The sequence below is a fragment of the Schistocerca americana genome, chromosome 2, assembly GCF_021461395.2.
Source record: "Schistocerca americana isolate TAMUIC-IGC-003095 chromosome 2, iqSchAmer2.1, whole genome shotgun sequence".
NCBI lineage: Eukaryota > Metazoa > Arthropoda > Insecta > Orthoptera > Acrididae > Schistocerca > Schistocerca americana.
The window spans coordinates 805,799,308-805,814,068 of NC_060120.1; the positions used below are offsets into that span (position 1 = coordinate 805,799,308).

General features: G+C 46.1%; 1 non-coding gene across 1 annotated transcript; it reads right to left on the reverse strand.

Moving 5' to 3' along the window:
- Positions 1-10,884: 10,884 nt before the first annotated feature.
- Trnat-ugu lies at positions 10,885-10,958 on the reverse strand. The gene has a single exon. It is a non-coding gene; the product is annotated as a tRNA-Thr (tRNA).
- Positions 10,959-14,761: the final 3,803 nt, after the last annotated feature.

A 14,761-nucleotide genomic window follows, 5' to 3' on the forward strand; every position in this document is an offset into this window, starting at 1 on the left:
GACCTGTCTAGGGGGGCCCTACAGTTCTCCACCCAATAACGGAGGTCGATGAATTTGCAACCATTATAGTCGCAGAGTCGTCTGAGCCTCTGGTTTAGACCCTCCACACGGCTCCAAACCAGAGGACCGCGATCGACTCTGGGCACTATGCTGCAGATATTAAGCTCAGCTTGCACTCCGCGTGCGATGCTGGTTGTCTTCACCAAATCAGCCAGCCGCCGGAAGGAACCAAGGATGGCCTCAGAACCCAAGCGGCAGCCGGTCACACACAGTGCGTTCAATAGCTGCCGGAAGGGCCTCCTCCACATTACGGACGAGACCCCCCGGCAAGCACACCGAGTGCACATTGGCATTCTTCCCCGACCTACCCGCTATTTTCCTGAGGGGCTCCATAACCCGCCTAACGTTGGAGCTCCCTATAACTAATAGGCCCGCCCTCTGTGACTGTCGGGACCTTGCCGGAGAATCGGCCACTGGCCCAACAGGCGAGGCATCCTGTGGTGGCTCGGAAACGATGTCATCACCACTAGGAAGCACCCCGTACCTGTTGGAAAGGGGTAAGGCAGCTGCCACGCGGCCAGATCCCACCTTTGCCTTTCGGCCAGGCACGCGCGAGCCCACCACTGTCCGCCATTCACCCTGGAGTGATGGCTGACCGGTAAGATGCTCACTGCCGGAAGACGCAGCGACATCAGGGGTTCCATGTGATTCCAAGGCCACCGAAGTAGGCATAGGTCTCACCACAGTTGCCCCAACGCCACTACGAGCCGACGCCTGCGCCTCGAGCTCGATGAGCCTAACAGACAAAGCCTCCACCTGCCCCCGAAGAGTGGCCAATTCTCCTTGCGTCCGCTCACAACAACCACAGTCCCTACACATGACTATGTTTACCCTACTCTATACGGTGACAAATTCCCAAGATAATCTTCTGATGAGCTACTCTGATAATCAAGAAACACTCACTGAAATACGAGACGCGAAAACTACGCTAGGTTTTCCCAGAAAAACTATTTAAAAGCTAAGCGCAGCAAATAAGTACAAAAACGCTTTATACAAACAGTACTCGCTGCTGCTGGTGCTCTCGCTCTGGCTGTCACAAGACAATCTTGATAAGTTTTGGAAAATTTTGGAAATTTGTGGTAACGTCTTATGGGACCAAACTGCATAGGTCGTCGGTCCCTAAGCTTACGCACTACTTAATCTAGCTTAAACTAACTTAACGCTAAGGACGACAGACACACACACATACCCATGCCCGAGGGAGGATTCGAGCCTCCGACGGGGGAAGCCGCGCGGACCGTGACAAGACGCCCCAGACCGCTCGGTTACCGACACATTCAAAAACGTATGTTTCATCGCAAGCTGATCTTTCAACAAATGTTTTGAATTTAAGTAAGAATGTTTACATATTTTTCAAGCTCTTGTAAGAAGTTCATTTTGTAGCCCTTGTCAACTACACACAAAATTTCCATGTTAAGCAAGGATGGAGGAGTAAGGGGGTGTTTGTTGATTTTGAGATATGCTATACAAGTTGACTTTACGAGTTTTCGCTGTCTTCCTTGCCGCTAGCACGAAACTTGACTGTGTGCATAAATATGATTCATTTATTGTAAATTATCAGTCTATCAATTTGTGTTTAAAATGATCACAAACATTTTTGACATGTTATGGAAGTGTGCTTCTGTGAAGAAGATACTGAATGTACTTAACCAGTATTAAGTAACTTCTGTAATACACTTCTTGTACATGTTGCGTTCTTTGTTTTATTGGCCTCTTTTTCAGCAGTTGCACATATACAAGTCATGTAGATTAATTGCCGTCTTTAGCAACTGAAAATTTACTACAGTTGCTGAGTATGGCAAGTAACCCATACAACACTTCTTATATAAATGTATTTCCATGGTCTAATGATTTGTAATAACACTAATTTTGTAGGCTTCTGAATATGACGAAGTAATCTGTTCAAACCGGCAAAGCGAAGTAAAAATGTCTGTGCAACAGACAATTGAATTGTATCCTGAAATTTTGGAATATTCTGTCAGTATATTACAGTGTTGCTGTACGCAGCTTTGATCTCTGAACTATAAGCTTAGTGTTGTGTACTTCCTCGAGCTACTTCTGAACCTTCTCATTATTATTCCAATCTACCCGTCCAATCTTCATCATTGTTCAGCAGCTTTACATCTCAAAAGCTTCTGTTCTCTTCGCATCTGTAATGCTTACCATCGGAATTTCTCTCCGTACAAGCTTTCACTCCACACAGAGATTTTTTTAAAATTTAAAATCATGCTCTACTTCACCAATTTTTTATTTTTCAAGAAAGCAGTCGGATGAGAAACACAACTGAGATCAGTTCTACAAATTTTCCACTCAAAGTCATAGTCACGTGATCTAAAATGGCCATTATGGATATGCTTAATCTACTGTTCCAGTACCTGGATCCCTTATAAGCAGACATGACGACAGGCATCGAAAGAATTCTGAGATGCATTAGTAGGATTGTAATAGATCGGTAGGGCCCATACGAAAGTGTAACAGGAATGGGAATCCTTGGAAGAAGGACAAAGTAGTTCTCGCGAAACCCTGTTAGGGAAATTTAGAGATCCTGTAGTCGAAGTTTTCTGTGCGGCCATTATTCCGTCACCAACGAATATCTCAGCTAGGGATACTGAGGAAATGACTAGGTCGCGAACAGAAGCGTATGTACAGTAATTTTTGCTTCGTTTAGTATGCAAATGGAAAGGAAATAAGACTGATAATATTGGTGCTAGGTACCTTCTGCCATGCGCTTCACTGAGGCACGTCGAGTGTTTATGTAGATGTAGACCTAGCTACAGCGTCGACCATCGTTAGTTATTTGATTGTCAAAACAGTAAAACTCCTGCGACTTCTAGTGTCTCATTTCCTACTGAAATTACCTCAGCTTCGATTCCATTATCCTTGTTTATTTTTGTTGATGTTCATCTTACCACCTTTTTTCAATAAATTATCGAATCTCTTCAAGATCTTTGCCGTCTCTGACAGAGTTACAGTTTCTGGCAAAAAAAATCTCCGATTTTTCATTTGATGTTCCTGAACTTTATTTCCATGTTGAATTAACGTTTGTTATGGGCTACAACCCTGTCTCACGCCCTTCTCGGCTTCATTTTTGTGCCCCTCGACTCCTATAATAGCAGTCCGCTTTCTATAAAAGCTGTAGAAAATCCTTATCCTAGGTACCTTCAGTATTTCAATGAGTGTATTTCAATCATCATTGACAAAAGTTTTCTCTAAATGTAAGTTAATCCTTCTTTAGCGTAAGTTCTAAGATAACTCGCTGTGCCAGTATTTCCTTGCATGATCCTACATTTCTCCAGAACCCATACTGATATATCCCGAGTTTAGCTTCTAGTAGCTCATAAATTCTTGTTTAATTAATGTTAAGGAAATTTAAGAAAGAGCAGCGAAATCCGGTAAGATCTCCTCAAGGGTAGAAGCTTGGTGCGGAAAGTGTGTACAGCATTTAGCTATTTGGTTAATCTTTCGGACACAGTCGCGGAAAAGTCAAACAGATCGTGAGCCAAAATATGGCTTATGACAATGAAGTTGCGGTCCATAGGCTCTATGCTCTGATGCAATTGTTGCTGGGAGGATGTTACCTAATTCTGCCACACATAAACACAAATTAGTCCCCTTGAAAATTGCGCTCACAGCAGAATTAACATCACGACACTGAGGAAACAACATAAAAACAGACACGGTGGTACAGCACAAGAATTACAATTCTGTACCACACCGATGCCATGTTTCAGCACGTCAATCAAGTTTGTGGAACAAGTATATCCAAATGAAAAGCAATCACCTACACAGTCTTATCAGTTCATATTTTCTCATCTGGCATACACAGACACATACTCATTAGTAGAAGTTAACCACTACTACACAGAGACAATGAATCACTGACCACAATGGCGCAATGTGGCTTTCGCACAAATTTCTATTGGCTGCTGTGTGCAATGCTGCATAAAACAATTTCTGATTTATGAACAGACAATGTGGCGTTAACAAACTGCCTATTGGCTTCTGTCTCGGGTTCTTCGGCCGACGTTCATCTAATGATTTTTCTGACGTTTCGCCAGCACGAGTGGCTGGCATTGTCAAAGCTTCACCCTCCATTGCCGGTGGTGAACTGGAGGCGAGCTAAAATAAGAGATGGGGCCCCTCCACGCCCGCACCAACGTAGTGCAAACCAAACGTTCTACTGTCACCTCCGTAAACATGTTAGTTGTCTAGTAAGTGGATCACAGGATGCTGGGCTGTGATGTTGTCCGTGCGTCTGGGTAAGGCTACGCATTAACACGGTCCATCAGGTGATAGATAGTGGACGAAACGCGAGTCAGGGTAGCGATTTGAAGAGCAGAGCGAAAAAAGTGCCATGGCTCGTGCCGTGGGAAAAAAACCTCTGCGACAGTGGGATGGGTAGTAAGAGCAGTAGTGGCTTACTAGCTGCGATAGCTCATGCAAGGTTGGATTTGTTAGTATAGGTATCATGCATCATTACCGTGACAAGCGATGGCGATGTGTCCCAGTTGCTGCAGCTGCTACATTCCTGGAACAATCAAGATCGTTATACAGTAGTGGGAGATCGGCCATAGATCATCTCACTGTGTGGGGGATGTGTGGAGCTTGTTTGCATGCAGTGTACGGTACGGCTTCCCTGTGTGGTGCCAGTTACTCGGCAGTGTATTTCAGCTGGATATCCAGTAAATGCGTCTGATTAACAGGGGCTCGCCTGTGCCGTTATGTTTGCGTATGCTTGGCCATAGACGTTATGTCCTTGCAAGTCTGTCTTTTGGTCTTTTATGTTTCCATCTATGGTTGTGGTCGTAGTTCCCCAGATTCAGAATAAACGGGTTCTGCGAATGTCTGGAGTTTCTGTATAGTCTTATGGTGAGTTTGTGGATTACCTCCGTGAGAGTCTCAAGTCGGTATTCCCGGTGAAGGTCCGCGATGCGTGTGTATCGTGGAGCATTGCTTATGATTTTGAGTACTTTGTTTTGTATGAGCTGCAGACGGCGCAGGCGTGTAGGCGCAGCGTATCCCCAGACGGGAGCTGCGTACGTCTTCAGGGGTCGGATAAGTGTCATGTACATGGACCTCGACACCCTTCTGTTCAGTGTGCTACGCCTGTTGAGCATAGGATAGAGCTGTTTGAGCCTCGCGCTAGCTCGGTTGGTCATGTGTTGTATGTGGTCCCCCCAGAGTAATTTCCGGTCCAGCCAGACACCGAGGTATTTGACTTTCTCACAGAAACGTATTGGACGTGCATGTAGAGTTATTGGTCTACAGTAGCGGTGTTTGCGCAGTTGCTTCGGTCTTTTAGTGAACAGAACGGCTTCGCACTTGTCGACGTTTACTCTAACACGCCATTTCTTCAACCAAGGCTCGGCCACTCTGAGTGCAGTCTGTAGGCGTGACGCAATGTTTGATGGTTTCCAATCTTGCGCAAGGATGGCGGTGTCATCCGCGTAGATTGGCATCATTGTGTTGTGTGTGGTTGGCAGATCGTTTATGTAGAGGTTAAACAGTAGGGGCCCTAGGATGCTTCCCTGGGGTGCTCCCGCGTGTATACCGTGTCGTGTTGATTGTTTTCCCTGCACGTCAGTGTTGAAGCTCCTGTCTGTGAGGTATGAGTGTATTAGACGCAGCAGCCCGTCGGGGAATCCCGCGTCGCTGAGTTTGCGGATGAGGCCGTTGTGCCATAGACGGTCGAAAGCCTTTTCGATGTCCAGGAACACTGCCCCTGTAGCTTTGTTTATGTTGAAGCCATGTGTTATATGTTAAACGACCGGTAGGAGTTGTTGTGTTGTGGAGTGGTGATTCCTGAAGCCGAATTGCTCCGGTCTCAGGATGTCATTTGTTATGCAGTGTCTAGTGATGCGTTTGAGAATCACCTTCTCAACAACCTTACTGAGCGAGCTCAGTAGGCTGATGGGTCGGTAATTTTGTGGGAGGCTGTGGTCTTTCCCCGGCTTCCTGAACATCAGGACCTTGGCCGTCTTCCAAAAGGCGGGGAAGTGTTGGTGTTTTAGTATGGCATTCGTTATGTGTGTTAGTCACTCAGTTTCTTTATCTGTGAACTCCTGGAGGACACGGTTTTGAATGCCATCATGACCAGGGGCTTTCCTAGCAGCGGAATGCATTATAGCCCAGGAGACTTCGGCTGTGCTAGCATGTCGAATGTCGTCGCGCGATGGTTGGGCTAGAATGCGTGTAACCTCTTGGTCAGTAGCAAGTGTGAACGCTGGATCTGATGGTACCAGGTTCGGTGTGAATGACGCTGCGAGTGTTCGGGCCATTAGTTCTGCTTTCTCTTCCGCTGAGTATGCAGGTCCGTCAGGCCCTTGAAGCGTTGGGGTGTATATTTTCTCCCTGGTGAAGTGTCAGGCTAGTTGCCACACGCCAGGTCGTGCGGTGTCCAGCCCTTCGAGTTTTTGGTTCCACTGTTGTGTTCTGTGTGTTCGTATTTTATCGTGTATGATGCCCTGTAGTCTGTTAATGTGCCGTTTGAAGTACGGGCGCCTGGTGCGCTGCCATTGTCTCCTGAGGCGATTCCTCATTGAGATTAGACCCAGGATTTCCTGGGACAAGGCCGCACTGCGTTGTTGTGAGGTGCGATCAGGTATGGTGCCTGCCATTGCGTCCTGGACGGCGTTGGTGAGGGTTTCTACTGCCTCGTCAATTTGTGCTGTTTCGTTAATTTTGTGTATAGGTGGGATGTGGCTATCAAGCGTTTGCTTGAACAATGTCCAATTCGCACGCCCGTAGTCCAACATCTTGCGTTGTTCCGTGTGCTGCAGTGTTTCCTCAATGTATAGTATTACAGGTTGGTGGTTTGAGGGCAGATCGTTTTCAACGGCGACGTTGAGTGTTGCTATATTGCCCTTGATGAGGGCCATGTCTATCACGTCTGGCCTGTGTCCCCTCTGATAGGGGTTCAGTCGGCGCTAGTATAATGTAGATTCTTACTAGCCAATGTTCGTACAGTTTTTTGCCGTTGGGATTTCGTATGCGTGAATTCCATTCTGGGTGTTTTGCGTTCAGATCTCCAGCGACTATTACTCGCGGTGAAATGTTGAGTAATGTGCTGATATCGCGTGTTGAGATGCCTACAGGGCTGTTGTATACCGATATCAGTGTGGTGTAGGCTCCGTTGAACTTGACTCTGACGGCCGTAGCCTCGATTTTTTCCAGTTCAGGGAGCTCTATGTTTGTGTGCTCAATGTCTTTGTGTATGACGATTGCAGTTCCACCTACCACGGCGTCGCCCGGTCGGTCGGTACGATAGACAGAATAGCCAGGAAAGTTTAATTGTTTGTGCGGTTTAAGTTTAGTCTCGCTCAGTAGCGCGACAAGGATTCCCTTGCGCTCCATGAACGCGGCAAATTCTGCCCTTTTGTTGTGGATCGAGTCTGCATTCCAGAACAGGATCTTTGATAGTGTGTGCGGGTCTGCGTTATGGGCCGGGAGTGGCATATTATTCATGTAAGAGTGTGAAAGAGTGTTGTGATGGCAGTGTGTATGACATCCCAGTATTGCCCGGGTTCGGCGCTCATGAGCTGGGTGATGAGTGTAGCGACGGCCATCAGCACCTTGGTAAGGATTTGAACGGTCGTGTGTCGGGGGAATAGTGTTTCCAGTATTCCCCCAGGTGGTGTGTCGGTGTTGGGTGTGGCAGCCTGAGGTGCTGTTGTGGAGTTAGCGGCCGCTTGTGCGGGTATTGGCGTGTTGTTAGGAGCGGCATTTGTGCTTTGTGACAGAGGTTGTGGCGCCTGTGTTACTTCTGTGGTGAGGGGGATGGTAGTGTGAGTTACAGTCTCGGTGTCTTGTTGACTGTTTTCCTGTGTGTTGCTGTTCTGCTGTTGCTGCATGGCCTGTTGTGGTGATTTCGTGTTCCCCGCCCTGTGTTTGCGTGTACGTCTATTCCTCCTCTGGGCTTGGGGTTCGGTGGGTTCTTATGTGGATGCGTTTTCCTGTAAATGGTGCGTTTCTTCGCAGCACGTGATTTCCGGGAGTGGAGTCGTGTTGTTTGGGGGCATAGGTGTTGGTACCGATGCTTGTTGGGTTTCAGGTGTTGTCTGTGGCTGTTGTGTGGCTGTTGCAGCGGTTGTTTCACGTGTGTGTGTAGGGCGCTGAGGTTCCGCAGCCTGTGCCGTTCCGCCAGGGCGTGCAACCGTGGCAAACGTTACGCCGTTCCTTACTGGGTTCGGCGCTGGCCTTGGGCGTGGTATGTCGTACAGTACCCTGCTTTTGTCTTGTTTTCGCTTCAGCGCCTGTTTGTATGTGTTGCACTGTCTGAAGTTTGCAGCATGGGGCCCACCGCAGTTGGCACAGCGTCGCTGGTTTGGCTGTATTTGTGTGCAAGTGTTGGATCTGTGATTGCCAGCGCATCCGCGGCAGCGAGTTGCCAGGCCGCAGCGGAGGGCCGAGTGGCCGAACCGCTGGCAGTTGTTGCATTGTTGGGGGACGTTGGGTGGTTCGTAAAGTTCTGCACGTACGTCCATCCGCAGAAAGCTCTTTATCTGCAGGATGGCGCGGGAATCAGCCGTAGTAGTGTGGTAACGGTGCGTGTGTACGGAACCCTGTCATCCGGGAGGCACTTTTACAGTCGAATCCCAGATAACAAAGGGCCGCATGTACTGTCTCGTTGGGAGCGCTGGGGTCCACTCCCTTGATCACGTACTGCTGGGTTCTCTCGTCCAGCGTTCTGTGCGTGTAATGTTCGATCTTCCGATCTTTGAGGAAGGTCAGAAGATCTTTATATTCGTTGTCTGTGGCAACGTACAGTGAGGCCCTATCCCCCGAGTACTTTGCATGTAATGTGCTGTTTATGTGCCTTGCCGCGAATGCAGTGTTAAGGGCACTAAGGTTCCCATAGTTTTGTATAACAACTGGGGGGAAACCAGACTTGTGTTGTGTGGGCACCGTTGTGGCTTTGTGTGCTTTGTTGTTGTTCGCCACAACCGTGTTTGCGTTTTGTTGTGTGTTAATGTTGCTAGCCTGAGATGAGCTAGTGGGTGTAGGCAACAGCGCCTTTCGGTTGCCTAGCGAGTTTGGTTGCTCGCTTGTTTGTGCTGGTGTTTTTTTGGGTCTACGATTTGGGTCCTCCACCTGCCAGGGCTCTGTGTAGTAGTTTTCTGTGTCCACATCCGCCGCCGCTGCCTCGATCTCTTGAGGCTGCGGCGTCGGTGGGAGAATGGTACATGACTGTCCAGTGACAGGTGAGTGTAACGTGATGTTGAGTGTAGTCGTTTTTGTGGGAGAGACGTCCGCCCCGAAAAGTTCGGTGATTAGCCGGCGCGGCTCGAGCTGCTTTTGCGCTCTCGCGCCAAGCTGTCGAGCGTCGCCAGCCGCTCCCTTGCCTTCGGTAGCGGGCGGGGCGCGAGTTTCGGCGGGTGCAGTCGATCCTCGCGCCTCTTGTGTTGCAGTCTCGCTGCGGGTGATAGCAGGGGAAGTGCTAGTAGCGTCCGCCATCTCGCACTTAGGATTATTTATTGGGTGGGAAGGGGGAAACGACAATTTTACTTTTCTCGAAAGGCGAGAGAAGTGTTACTTGTTCCCTATGGAAGTGGGTGGTCCCTACTTTACGCTAACATGCGCTGTTCGTGCAAGCGCGGCACCTAAAGGAGGTGCGGGGGGAAGGCTTTCCTCTTTCTTGTTGAAACTGTTCGCGTGTTTTTGGATTTCTACAGCTTCTCTGAACAAGCGCGTGTGATAGTGCTTCTCTACAGCCAGAACTTCCGTGTCGGCGGATTTTGTTACGTGATCGGTCTCATTCAGTGCATGCTCTGCCATGGCCGATTTCTCCACCTGCCCCAACCTGCAATGTCGCTTATGCTCTTTGTTCCTGGTGTTAATTGATCGTCCAGTCATTCCGACATAAGCTTTTCCGCATGTGCGTGGTATACGGTTTATTCCCGACGTTGCAAGTGGGTCTCTTTTCTCCTTCGCCGATCTAAGACACTCTTTGACCGACAAGGAAGATCAAAGAGTGTCTTAGATCGGCGAAGGAGAAAAGAGACCCACTTGCAATGTCGGGAATAAACCGTATACCACGCACATGCGGAAAAGCTTATGTCGGAATGACTGGACGATCAATTAACACCAGGATCAAAGAGCATAAGCGACATTGCAGGTTGGGGCAGGTGGAGAAATCGGCCGTGGCAGAGCATGCACTGAACGAGACCGACCACGTAATAAAATTCGCCGACACGGAAGTTCTGGCTGTAGAGAAGCACTATCACACGCGCTTGTTCAGAGAAGCTGTAGAAATCCAAAAACACGCGAACAGTTTCAACAAGAAAGAGGAAAGCCTTAAGGTAAACGGATCCTGGCTGCATGTACTGCAGCGAACGACTGTCGCAGGTAGCAAGAGGAGAACCGCACCGGAAATGACCGCGGAGAAGCCCTCGGACGTTGGCGCGCCAGGTACATATAGTCTGCGGCCGCGAGCTCGCCTCCAGTTCACCACCGGCGATGGAGGGTGAATCTTTGACAATGCCAGCCACTCGTGCTGGCGAAACGTCAGAAAAATCATTAGATGAACGTCGGCCGAAGAACCCGAGACAGAAGCCAATAGGCAGTTTGTCAACAAGTAGCCACGAAAGCCTTAACAATTTTGTAAAGTGGTGATAATTCTACTGACAAGAATATTCGAAATACATAATTTACATTTCTTGAATTTACAAGTATTAATAAATTACATATATGAAGATAGTAACTGTTCTCGAAAGAACAGATTCCACTGATGACCGTGCAGATTCTTAGAATAAATGATAGTTAATTGAAACCCTCAGCTGCCGACAGGTGTTGTTGATATGCCTCGTGGGGACAGCTGAAAACGTGTGCCCCGACCGGGACTCGAACCCGGGATCTCCCGCTTACATGGCAGACGCTCTGTCCATCTGAGCCACCGAGGACACAGATGAATATCTGTTTTTTCGAGAACATTTACTATCTTCATATATATATGGTTCAGTGGTATCTGTTCTTTCGAACAGTTACTATCTTCATATATATATATATATATATATATATATATATATATATATATATATATATATAAAAGGCTATCGAGCCATTGACCTTCATCTGTACGAATGCGCACAGGTTGCCCGAATCCTTACGGGACTCGTCACCTTACGTATGTAGATTGTGGACAGTTGGGAACCTGCAGTTCTTTTTTTAAAAAAAAGGAGATGGGTAGAGCGTCTGCCATGTAAGCAGGAGATCCCGGAACCGAGTCCCGGTCGGGGCACACATTTTGAGCTGTCCCCATCGAGGTATAGCAACAAAACCTGTCGGCAGCTGGGGGTTTCAATTAACTATTATAAATAAATTAATTAACAATACAAAGGATCATTGATTATGAATCGAGACTGAATAAGAAATCGTACACGGGATTTATTTCTAGCAATCAAACTGCTAATATTCTTCCACAAAATTTTGCACATTGATGTAGCTGATCAGGCTTTTCCAATACTGAAATAAGGTTATCACTTGCTACAAACTCTATGACAAAGCTGTAGTCAACACCATCATGTTCTCTCATGTGAAAAATCACATAATTTTCATTGTGCGTACTACAACAAATTTAGTTAGCCGTCAGTAATCGCAATCCAGCGCTCTATACAATACTTTTCAGTTTACTAGCCAAATACAAATTTAACAACAAAGCAAACATCTAGAAAGAATTTCTCGCGAAAACCAAGACAACAGTTTGGAGTCTCGGTGAGAAACACAGTTTTAATCTGCCACGAAATTTCAAGCCAACGTGCGTTCCGCTGAGGAGTACAAACAGGTAGCGACTAAGTCAGTTCTTAGCGATATCCTGTCTTCCAGGAGTGATACTCCCACAGAGTATGCAGGAGAAATTCTGTGAAGTCTAGAAGGTAGTGTAATATCTCTTTATATTCGATGCAAAGTGTACTCGTATATGCAATTGTGTGAAATCCATTATACCGGTAAATGAAGTCAAATGATATCGCATTTGATGCCAGTAGTACAGTTGTAAGGATTTCACATGCCTTTTGCCATTGTAAATAATTCACATTTACTGCACAGTAACGAAGAGGAGATTTGATATTTGTGAATCTGAGAGAAATTATCTGGAATAATTTATTATGGAGACGAAAATTCTTTGTAAACGTATGTTATTGATTCTATTGAGAGAGACGAATTTTTGGAGGAACTTTGCAAGGTAACCAATACATGCCAAGAGTGAAATGTTAGTTTATCAGAACTATTACTTGAAGGAAATCTTTGTCCTTCAAATAACTAACAACATTCATGATTAGTGTTAATTTGAACTCTTTGTTTTCGTTGTGTCACAAATAACGCAACAGGTTGGAATGCCGTTCGCGGTGGCCTTGCGGTTCTAGGCGCTACAGTCTGGAACCGCGTGATCGCTACGGTCGCAAGTCCGAATCCTGCATCGAGCATGGATGTGTTTGATGTCCTTAGGTTAGTTAGGTTTAAGTAGTTCTAAGTTCTAGGGGACTGATGACCTCAGCAGTTAAGTCCCATAGTGCTCAGAGGCATTTGAACCAGGTTGGAAAGCCTGTAATGTTAGTAATGAGAGGATTTTATAATCGTTAGAGCCATCTTATGTTGTACAGACTTTTTTGACGAAAATCAGACTTTAATTTCTGAAGAACGACTTTGTTTGAAGTAAAACCCTCCTCCATCAATCTTAGTAAAATTTTGAAGATTTTCTCGTGTGTGCATTGCACCTTACACTACATTAAGCTACAGATTGTTTGTGACAAGAAAAAACAAATTTTGTAGTTAGTAGACTATTTTTCTTTAGCTGCTGCATCTGCTGATTTCTATTTGCTTTCGAGAATGTCGGTATACCAGGCACAAAATAATATGCTGAGGATGAGATAGTTAGTGCAAATTTCACTTTGCATTCTTATGAGGAAACAGTTTGTACTCACAATTATCAGGTGTTGTGCTGAGCAAGCAGATTAATTTACGGTGAACAGTGTAGGTAATCTCAAACGTTTATTTTTCTTCTGAACAGAGCAACATTTTATTTTTGTGTACATTTCAAGTCAGAAATTGAACTTCATGTTACACAGCTTTCATAAGGTACTTCAGTACTGAGTTAAAGCTACATAGTTTTCACCAAGTACACTGTTAGCTTCTTTTGGCACTGAACTTGATTTATTTTCATTATTTCAAATTCGTTGTATCACTTAGATTAATGTTTTGTTTGAGGACACTTTCCAAATGCGCAACACATGGCCAACCAAGAGTCAGTATTGTTCAGCAGAGGAGAAAGTTTTTGAAAAAAACAATATTCAATATTTTCATATACAGATAAAGTTTTGTAGGAAGCTCACACAGTATATAATAAGGTATGAGTGATTCAGGTGTTAGAGGGTGGAACTCGGTATAAAGGCAGTCGCCTCTGTGCCATGTTAGTATGTGCGTACATGCCTTTACTGCAGATAGAAAACAGACACGAACTATGACAGTGTCTGCTGTGTACAGTAACAGCGAAAAAGTTGTCACGCGGAGAAAGGGCAAAAACTGGTACGTACTAGGAATTGGGACTCTCAAAACGTCGAATTGTCAAGAAGCTGAACTGTTCAAGTACAGTGATTGGTAATTTCGTTGGACTGGGAGCACGATACGGAGAGCACGGAAAATACGGGCAAAGTAGAAAATTATCTGAAGCATAGAAAGTGTGACATTTACACAAAACGAGGGCTACATGTCATTATTCTTCTTAATTGGTTGCTGGTCTGCTGTTGCCAGTAACTGCCTAGACGTGGACGACAAATTTTGTCACATGGAAAACATTTTGCATCCGAGAAACGACTGCAGAAGCGCGATCTAACACCCAAACATGGACATGTTAGATTGGAGTTTGCTGAAAATCGTATGTCACGGATTTCGTAATGGGATGAGAAGAAGTTTAATTTCGATGGACAGGGTGGACTTCAGTATTATTGGCATGATCTAAGAACAGAGCAGCAGGTAAGGATGAGCAGAAATTTTGGCAGCGGAAGTGTTATGGTTTGGGCAGACTTCTGCGCTTGGCTGAACACTGGTTTTAAAATAAATATATCATCGTCTTGCCCTGGCCTGCAAGTAGCCTGGATACCAACGCTTCGGAAAACCTTTGGAGAATAAGTGCAAGGCGTGTTTATCGCAATGGAAGGCAATTTGAGGCAGTAGATGGCCTGAAAAAAGTGACACGACAAGAGCGGGATACAAGTTCACTGTAAGAACTACTAACTCTAACAAAGTCAATGCCGAAGAGATATTTTGAGGTAATTAGTAAGAATGTAGGTTGGACAAAGTACTAGCAATGCGTAGCACAAGAGGACAGCGAATGCCTTTATACTGGTCTTCACCCAGAAATAAGAAAACGCCTTATTCTGTTCCAGAATGAGATTTTCACTCTGCAGTGGAGTATCCGCTGATATGAAACCTCCTGGCAGATTAAAACTGTGTGCCGGACCGAGACTCGAACTCGCGACCTTTGCCTTTCGCGAGTTCGAGTCTTGGTGCGGCACACAGTTTTAATCTGCCAGGAAGTTTCATATCAGTGCACACTCCGCTGCAGAGTGAAAATCTTATTCTGTAAATATCCCCCAGGCTGTGGCTAAGCCATGTCTCTGCGGTATCATTTCTTCCAGGAGTCCTAGTTCTGCAAGGTATGTAGGAGAGCTTCTGTGAAGTTTGGAAGGTAGGAGACGTACTGGCGGAA